At 45.5% G+C, this 10,160-nt stretch overlaps 1 pseudogene across 1 annotated transcript; it reads right to left on the minus strand.

The window, feature by feature from the left end:
* Positions 1 to 8,030: 8,030 nt before the first annotated feature.
* On the minus strand, positions 8,031 to 8,469 carry LOC311608099 (small ribosomal subunit protein eS17-like; annotated as a pseudogene). Its single transcript has one exon. The product of its transcript is annotated as a small ribosomal subunit protein eS17-like (transcript).
* Positions 8,470 to 10,160: the final 1,691 nt, after the last annotated feature.

Raw genomic sequence — 10,160 nt, forward strand, 5'->3', positions numbered from 1 at the left:
CTATTTTACGACTCCGGGAGATTGATTAAACAGGGACCTTTAAATTTTAATTGAAATATTCTTTTTGTTTGTTTTTTGAGACAGGGTTTCTCTGTGTAGCCTTGGCTATCCTGGATTCTCTCTGTAGACCAGGCTGGCCTCAAACACACAGCAATCCACCTGCCTCTGCCTCCCAAATTCTGGGATTATAAGTGTGTGCCACTACCACCCAGCTAATTGAAATATTCTTGAAGAGAGTTCAAAATAGATGATCTTGGTGCTCCATGCTGAGCAAACAGGGCCAGTAATATCCTCACCAAATTCTCAGGGTTTTGCCAAAAATGTTGAAGAGTAATATCAGATCCTAAGTCTCCTGCAGTGTATTTTGGCTAAGAGCATCATCATGATGAGTGGTACATTCCTGACATGTCACTGAAGATATAAGAACCACAACAGGGCAGGAATAAGGCATTCGCTCTCATGCCTTTGAACCTTGTTCACTTGAGCATCGATCACCTTGAGTCCAACTATCCGCAAACAGTTCATTATCCCCCTCATTTTAACTACACATCACGCTATACTTGGAGGATGCAGGTGTTGTTTATTTAGCCTCAAGAAATCAGGATGTGCCACCAACATATTGAAACTCAAGGCTGCATCCTATCATTTGGATAAACGAGGAGCATAAAGGAATATTCAACTGAACATGCCTCAAGTTTAGAAGCGACACACGGTACTGTTTTCCCACTCTGTGTGTGTGTGTGTGTGTGTGTGTGTGTGTGTGTGTGTGTGTGTGTGATATTTCTCCTGTACTGAGAATTGAACCCAAGGCCTTACCGTGCTACTAAAGTACTCTGCCACTGAACCACAATTGCTGCTCTTGTGAGTTGTTGTTGTTTTTTTTTAAGTCATCATAATATTTTTGCTACTCTAAACTCACTCTTTAGGTGTGAGCCTCTAATTTGGGGGTTATGCTTATTATGAACATAATAATCCCCACTGCAAAAGTTCTTGCACAATGCTCAGTGTCACTGCGCTAGTGCTGTGAGCAGACATCATGATCAAGGCAACTCTTATAAAAGAAAGCATTTAATCTGGAGCTGGCTCACAGTTTCGAAAGTTCACTCCATGATCGTTATGGTGGCACACAGTAGCTGAAGAGTTACATCCTGACCCCCACAGTCCAAGAGAGAGAACTGGGCTAAGGATGAGCCTTTGAAACCTCAAATCTTACCAACAAGGCCACACCCACTCCGAAAGGCACACCTCCGAATCCTTCTCAAATAGTGCCACTCCCTGGTGATGATGCGTTCAAACGTAGGAGCCTAGGAAAGCCGTTCTTATTCAAACCTGTTTAACTTAACTATTTCATAGTAAAACCAATATGGGGAGAGGGGCACTATAACTCCCACTTAAACTCCAATTCCTTGGGATCATAACCACCTTTTTGTTTCCTTTCTTCCCAGGAAAAGAGACATTGTTGTCATCTTACACAGTTCAGGACCAACTGGTAAGTTTTAGGGCTCGAAATACAATAGTTCCCCAAATACTGGATTTGATTACATCCACAGATGGCAGGCATGGTGGCGCATGCCTTTAATCCCAGCACTTGGGAGGCAGAGGCAGGTGGATTGACGTGAGTTCGAGGCCAGCCTGGTCTACAAAGCTAGTCCAAGACAGCCAAGGCTACACAGAGAAACCCTATCTTGAAAAACAAAAACAAAAACAAACAACAACAAAACCCCCAACCAAACAAACAAACAACCAAACAAACAACCCACAGACAAGAAAGAGATGTCAATGGCTCATAGGATTGGAGATAGTTCCCTTTCCTGGCAGTCTGGAGGCCCTGGTCAAGCATAGCCCCCAGTTCCCTGGAGAGAGTCAAGTCCCCTGCAGTTTGTGGGCTTGTCCTCAGGAGGCTACAGAGCTTAGAGCTACAACAATGCCACCACAGGAATCCTTTTGTTTGTTGGTCCCTCCCGCTGAACATTTTCCATTGCAGTATTCACTTACCAGCTGCCCTTTAATGTCATTTTCTAATTTTCAGTCAGATCTGTTCCCGAACAATCTTGCATAGGATGCACCAAGAATGCGGAGACAACCAAGTCTCCTGATCCAGTTTACCTATGGGATGCCTCTTAGCATTTTCATTTTAATGGATCGTTGCATTCCTATTTCTTTTCTTTTATTGCGTCTGTTTTTCTGTTTTGTTTTGTTTTTGTTTTTGTTTTGCCTCTTTTCCTGCTACTGACAACTCCCTCCAAGCCATCCTGCTTCCTCGCCTGAGTTCCTGATGTAGTCTCTTGACCAAGGTCTTTGGCTCTTGTCTATCCCCAACTAGCTTGTTGTGCTTGGGATAGACAAGTTAATCCTCCTAGTGCCCCCTGCTTACCAAATCCCTTTCCTACAGTAGCTGTGCCAAGAACCCACCTTTCCTGAAGGTTAAAGTCCAGACTCTGTGGAGTGGTCTTCAACTCTCTCAAGCTGGCTCAGCTTCCTTGTCCAAATTCTCACCTGCTATTGTAGGCTCAATGAACGATGGTTTCCAGAAAGATCTGTTTCAGAACAGATGTATACCCTTGTATACATCAGCTATGGTTTCCTATACTAGGAACAGGATTTTTTGCCTTGGCTTGTTACTTTCCTGCACATTATCTGGGTCTACCCTTCCTATCTTCTGCCCGTCCATGAGTTCACATTCACTCTCTCTTCTCTTCTCTCCCTTCCCCTCCTCTCCTCTTCCCTCCTCTCCTCTCTTCTTCCCTCCTCTCCTCTGCTTTCTCTCTCCTCTTCCCTTGCCCATTTCTTCTCCTTCATGTCTTTCTTTGTTTTGAGGTTGGACCTTGCCATTAGCTCAGGCTGGCCTGAAACTGGCCATCTTGCAGCCTCAACCATAAGAATGCTGTGAGTTCAGGCATGTCCCGCTGTACTTGACTTATTTATTATTTTACTCAATAAACATTATGCAATGCACTAAATCATGATACAGGGATGACAAAGATGAAAAGATCAGGTCCTATGCTTTCAGTGGAGAAGACATCCTGTAATAAGTAAATGATTGTCCTGTGCCTTAAATCCTATGACTGAGACACAAAGTGCAATCAGAATAGCCTAGTCTAGTTATTGTTCCCATTTAAAAATCCTCCTTTAAAAAAATCATGTTTATTTTGAGAGTTCATCCTATACTTTTTTTTTTTTTTTTTTTTTTTTTGGTTTTTCGAGACAGGGTTTCTCTGTGTAGCCTTGGCTGTCCTGGACTCACTTTGTAGACCAGGCTGGCCTAGAACTCACAGCAATCCACCTGCCTCTGCCTCCCAAATGCTGGGATTACAGGCATGCGCTACCATGCCCGGCTAAGTTCATCCTATACTTATTGTTGGTAAATTCAGTAAGAGGACTGGGTTCAACCCAGAGGACCTGGGTTCAATTCCTAGAACACGTGGTTACTCACAACCATTTGTAACTCCAGTCCCAGAGCACACAGTGCCCTCTTCTGGCCTCCTTAGGCAATGCACGTACATGTTGCACAGACGTACAGGGAGGTAAAAACACTCATACACATAATTTTTTATTATTATTTTAAAAGAATAAGGAACAGTCTCCTGTTGTCCTTTAGAAGTCCTGGTACTGTGCCTTGGGAGAAAAACACTGATTGTCAGGTGGATGTGGTTCTAACTACATAAATGCCATTTTCAGTCACAGGAACCAAATTTAGTTTTTCTATAAGTGAAGGGACCACTGTCACGTGTTCTTTACTTTCCATAAATCGCAGTGGACTTTACTAATCAGATTATCCTCATATAACATAGTGTAAGATCCCTTAAAATTGTGTATAGGGTCACATGTGAACACACAGAATGGTAGATAGGAGACTATTTATGATAGCCTTCCCCAGATGTTGCAGATTGTAGACTAAAGGATGAAAAATAATAAGGGAAGGGAATATAGTTAATGTGTATTTAATTTTTTAGTTATTTTTATTTTTGGCACCCTTTGGTTGGCACAAGTAATTTTAAACATTTCTCACTTTCTGATATTTTGTTACTGCCACCTTGACCATGTCCTCTTATGCCCCACACAATGCTTCTGTCCCCTCTGTCACTGAACCAATTGTCAAAAACAGAATGTCCAATGCCACTACCCACCAATAATTCCTGATAGCAACAGAGTCTACGGCCATCGTGCCATGAACATGCCTGATTTAGAAGCTAAGCAAAGCTAGACAGTAGTGGCACACACCCCAGCCCTCAGGAGACAGAGGCAGTTGGATCTCAGCATTTGAGGCTAGCCTGGTCTACAGAGTGAATTCCAGAACTGCCAGGGCTCCACAGAGAAACCTGTCTTGAAAAAAAACCAAATTAAAGAAAAGAAGAAGGAGCCGGGCGTGGTGGCGCACGCCTTTAGTCCCAGCACTTGGGAGGCAGAGGCAGGTGGATCACTGTGAGTTCGAGGCCAGCCCCGTCTACAAAGCAAGTCCAGGACAGCCAAGGCTACACAGAGAAGCCCTGTCTCAAAAAAAAACAAAAAAAGAAAGAAAGAAAGAAAGAAAGAAAGAAAGAAAGGGAGAAGGAGGAAGAAGAGGGGGAGGAGGAAGAGGAGAGGAGAGGAGAAGAGGAGAAGGGTAAAGGGGGGAGGAGGAGAATAAAAAAGATATTGTACTAAGATTAAGCTGTTAAAATTGTTGATACAGGAACCTCTTTAAAACATCAAGAAATAAAGTAAACATTAGAATACTTTATCAGGACCAGAGAAGACATGTGACAGGTCTATGCCCTAGATCACCAAGCAAAATTTTAAGTAAGAGGACCTCCCAAAGGACATGTTTATGTGTGTAGACATGCCAGTCAGAGAACATGGTAATATTATGAAATTGGCCAGGATGACCACTGTCCATCTTCCTGCCTAAGCAAGATGGGTCTTAGGCCAACAAGGCATGAAAAACCAAACCTAAATTTTCTAGGGCACTTGCAGTTATGCATGGTAGACTGAGCACGTGTATCTGTCCCAGCATCACTGAGGCTCTTCTAAAATGGTTTGAAAGGAAGAAGGTAAGTACCCAGCAGAGCAGGCAGAGGTGGAATCTGCCAACATCAGAAAGGCAGGCTCTACAAGCGCAAAGAGTAGCCGAATTAGTCCTGCAACTGAGACTTGACGAGCAAGGGCCATGAAAGCAAGGAAGGAGGCGTTGTGTATAAGTCCAGGGTAATCTTGGGGTCCTGCAGTTTGGAGGCACCACTTCAGGAGGCAGTGTGGGGAGCCAGGTAAGGAGCCTTTAGAAATAAGTTAATCTGTTGTTACGTTTCATCAACTTGATACAAGCTAGAGGGAAGAGGGAAGAGGGAGCCTTGATTGAGATGTTTGCCTCATCTCGGCCGGTAGTCTGGTAAGTCTGTGGGCACTTCCTGGATGGATGATAGATGTGGGAGAGCCCAGACACTGCGGATGGCGCCGTCTCTGAGCAGTATTCCTGCCAGATGTGGGAAAGGCAGCTTGAGAGTGCACCAGCAAGCAGCCCTCCTCCACGGTTTCTGTTTCAGTTCCTGCCTCCAGGTTCCTGTCCTACATGAGTTCCTGCCTTAGCTTCCTTCAAGGATGGACTGTGGTCTGGATCCAAAGCCAAGCCTTCTCTCTCCAAGGTGCTTTTGGTTACTCCAAGGTGCTATTCCCACAGCAGTAGAGAGCAAGCTAAAAGTTGGTTCCCCTCCCCCTGACCTCCTTGCTTGCTAGGAGTGCACTAAAGGACAGTCCCAGGAAGATGCTTGAACAAGAACAGATTGGGTTCATCCCAGTTAAAGTAGGGAAGAGACAAAAATGCTAAAAACGAGGAGAACAAAGCGAAAGAAACTACATAGTAAATGGCGAGTTTTCCAGCCCTCTTCCCTTATTTGCTCTTAGCAACTAGAGGATTTTTCCCTCATAAAATTCGCCAGAGATAATGACCTTGGCGGTCCCCAAATAACACTAGCTAGCTTCTGTTCAGTGAAGCCCAGTAGTAAAAAAAAAAAAAAATGCTCCACCTTATGCACAGAGCTTTGTAGCAGCACTGTGGCGTTTTTGAAGGCTTATTCGTCACTGCTTCGCTTTGGGGGAGGTGGCACTGGGGACTGAATGTAGAGCCTTCTGCATGCTGTGCAACTACGGTGCTGCATCCTCAGGCCATTGCTTGCTTTTGTTTTTTGTTTTTTAATTTTTTAATTTTGAGACAGCATCTCATTAAGTTGCCCAGGCTGACCTTGAGTTCACTCTGTAGTACAGACAGTTCCTGAATGCATTCGTGATCCTCCTTGCCCTCAGCCTCCCGAGCGGCTGTGGTCACAGCCCTGTCTCAGCGGGCCTGGCTGCTTCTTTGGTTCTCAGTGTGGTTAGATAACCAGCGTAGGTCAGACATTTGAGAGAAGTTCTAATGGAAGGCACAGAGATCGGAAGGAATAAAAAAACAGAATCCAGAACAGGTCAGAAAGCAAGAAACCTCAGACGAACCAGCTGCGGTTCACAGAAGACTTGGAACAAGGTGGAATCCATGGCACAAAATGGGGCGACATGAAGGAGACCGTTAGAGCAAGCCAGTGGCTGGGGACTTGAAGCACAGCAACTGAACTAGAGCCAGCAGGACGCCTGAGATGATGTCAAGGCTGCTTCTAAAGAAACACATCTTTTCCAAAGGAGCAAGGACTGCTAATAGAACTCAAGTAGAGAACAGATACTACTTAGAAGAAGAAACAGGTAGAATAAACAAGAGAGGAAAGACCCCCAGAGCAGAGGGGCACATGCTGCAGAGGGAAGCAGGAACGCTGAAATTTAAAAAGACGCCACTGAGCACGTCGGCAGCTGGAAGGCCAGCCAGAGAGCAAGGGCTGCGTTGTGGTGCGGTCTGGACTGGACCGGAGACCGCCAGTGGCCTTTAGCGGTCCTTCACAGCAATTTCACATTCTATACGGTGACAGAAACCACACTGACAGAAATGTAATTTTAATTAGAATATGAAAAATTAAGTTTGCCCATGAGGCGGTAATACAGACCCAGGATTAGCAGTGGAAGTAGATACCAAATCGTGACGACCCATCATGTGCATTTTCTTTTCTTTTCTTTTCTTTTTTTTTGTTTTTCAAGACAGGGTCTCTCTGTGTAGCCTTGGCTGTCCTGGACTCGCTTTGTAGACCAGGCTGGCCTCGAACTCTCAGCGATCCGCCTGCCTCTGCCTCCCGAGTGCTGGGATTAAAGGCGTGCGCCACCACGCCCGGCTTGGAAGTAGATACTTGAGACCGGCTCAAAACTATAACCTGGCATAAGTCTAGACTCATCTCTAGGTCACTACTCCTCTGTCCTTCATGCCAAGCTCTTGCACTTTGGCCTGAGTATCGGATCTGGTGCTCTCTCCCCAGAACATGCTTTGGAGTCTAATTATTATTTTTTTTCCCAAGACAGGGTTTCTCTATGTAGCCTCAGCTGTCCTGGACTCGCTTTGTAGACCAGGCTAGCCTCGAACTCACAGAGATCCACCTGCCTCTGCCTCCCTAAGTGCTGGGATCACATGCCTGCACCACCACACCCTGCTTGCAGTATAATTCTTAAAACCTGAATTGGAGTCTATTTTGCCTCTGGGTGACCCAGGCAAGTGCTGATCTCTGGATCAGAAGTCACGATTTGGCAGCACTGAAAATAAACCTGGCCCACGGACTTATTTTATTAGGCTTACCCAGTATTTTGATACAATTACATTTATAGAATATGTTTACTTTTCTTCAAGTTAAGAAGATGTGGCAACTCACATTCCTTCAATCAACTTCTATCCCTTGCCAGCGAAAGCACACCAGCACCAACAGCGTGTGTACTGTCAAGTGGCCCCTGGCCCTTCCGCTCTTGTCCCTGTCCTATTTCCTGAAGAGTCCCAGCAGGCGTTTGAGTTTGAGAATACTGTCTAGACTGTATAGGTGGCTTATGAGATGACACTTCATCTATCCTTTATTGGTTTAATGAAGTTTCAGTATGCTTCTATTCTAGAAAATGGGATATAAAGGCAAGGAACACAGTCTTCCCTCCCCGCGCCCTTGTTTTCGGGTTTATTGACAATATGACAGAACAGATTTAAACGGCTCCACGTGGTGTTTTGAAATTCATCCCAACTGTAGGCTGAATGACCTGCAGGTTGGAGAGACTGCCAAAGTCGAGAAGCCTCAGCGTTTCCTTGGTGTCGGATTCTACCTCAATGATCTCGTGGTCTAGGGCTAAAACCTCAGGAACACAATTCTCTCTCCTCCCTCTTCTCCCTGCAATTTGATAGAGATACCTCTCACAGGACCTCTCTGAATCGCTTCATTAGATGCCTGACAGAGCCGCCATCTTGTTGTGGAGTTTCTCGCTGGGGATTATGGCGGTCTCCTCACACACGCGCTTGTTGGTGTGGAAGTTATTACCCTGATGCCTGTAGGGCTTCTTGATAATGACCCGGGCTGCCTTCTTCACGGTCTTGGTGCAAACATGACCCATGATGGCTGCTCCAGTAAAAGAGGAAGATAGAGTCTTTACCCTCAGTGAATTCACCAGTCATGAAGAATGCTCGAAAATATTTGGTCAGAAAAGATCAGTGCTAGGCATGAGGGAGTCTCAAAGGACGAAGCATTTCAAGGGAGTTTTCATAGAAGCATCTAGTTTCTGGACTGCATCAGGCAGACAAAGGCTAGCCCAGGACCTGTGCTTGGGCTAGCCCACCATTTCTAGCGGTGTATATATTTCATCAGAAAGTCTTGGTGCTGGCAGATTCCAAAGAAGAAAGCCGAATTGTGTGCCAAGATGAAGTCTTTTTTTTTTTTTTTTTTTTTTTTTGGTTTTTTCGAGACAGGGTTTCTCTGTGTACCCTTGGCTGTCCTGGACTCACTTTGTAGACCAGGCTGGCCTCGAACTCACAGTGATCCGCCTGCCTCTGCCTCCCAAGTGCTGGGATTAAAGGCGTGCGCCACCACGCCCGGCTCAAGATGAAGTCTTAAAGCGCTCCAGTTGGAGGCCACCTGGAAGGAACAGATTTGCCGATAAAGTGCAATTGAGAAGGAGAAGGAGAAGAAGAAGAAAAAAGAAGGGGGGAAAAAACCCTCCACAGCATCTCAATCAAAAGTGAGGCTTTTTTTTTTTTTTTGCCTTGGATGCTCTCCGAAAACAGGGTAAAGTTTTGATTGGTGATCTTGACAAATCCAGTTGAGAAGAATGAAACCAGGCAGGTCTTGGCCAAGGAGAGGATTGTGGGTTCACATTTTTGTTTGATAATGTTCCTGTTCTCCTTTGAGGATAGACACGATTGTGTGGAGAGCTCAGTTTGTCTGGGCCACCGTTGTCCTAGAACGTCCCCTTCTCATGCTGAAAGGGGTCCTGTGGCAGAACATCACAGCCTAGCTGAGCCCTGGCTTGGCTCCAGAGGGCGGGGCACCTACTCTCATCTGATACTATCTCTAAAAGCTTCAGAGCCTGGGCAGACCTGCTACCAACCCCAATTCCCTTTGAATTTAAATGCAATTCTAGCAGGACTTCTTTGCCCAGAACCAATGGGCTGTGTATAAGCAGTCTTGGTCTGCCCTTGGCCCTGAGGTCATACAGCTAGACCTGCCCCAGAGCTTTCCTGTTGTTTCTGTGGGGACACACAGTTCCTTTCCACACAGACACAGTGCACCTTCCCATTAGTTGCCTTAAAAGCATTTTCATTAAGAAGAAGCATTCACATTTCATATTGCTTTATGACATCAAGGCCTTTAGGCCTGGAAATGTCCAACTAGTCTTCCTGCTTCTAATTTCTCCCGAACCCAGTCCATCTTCTCCTTTACCAGAATCATTTTCCTCCCCACCTCCTTCCTTTTGGAGACAGAGAGAGCATCTTATCATAACACCCACGGTCCTCGACAATCCAGCCCCTGTGTGCCTAGCTCATTTACCCCTAGACTTCTGCCCCTCCCACACACTTGGGGTCTTCTCAGGCTGGAGGCCAGGGGCATCGTCTTTCTTCTGCTTTGACCAGCCCAGTATGTATCGTGAAAGCAGCGTTAGTGACTCCCTCTCTCTCAGATTGCGTATTTTCAATATCTATAGGACCATCCAGTCTCCTTAGGCTGTGACCGTGTCCCGTTCTGTTTTAGAATGGAAGATACAATATCCTGACATTCTGGATGGAGTGGCTACAACAAACACATGAAAGA

Source organism: Acomys minous (genome assembly GCF_964271855.1).
Source record: "Acomys minous genome assembly, chromosome: 11".
Taxonomy (NCBI): Eukaryota; Metazoa; Chordata; class Mammalia; order Rodentia; family Muridae; genus Acomys; species Acomys minous.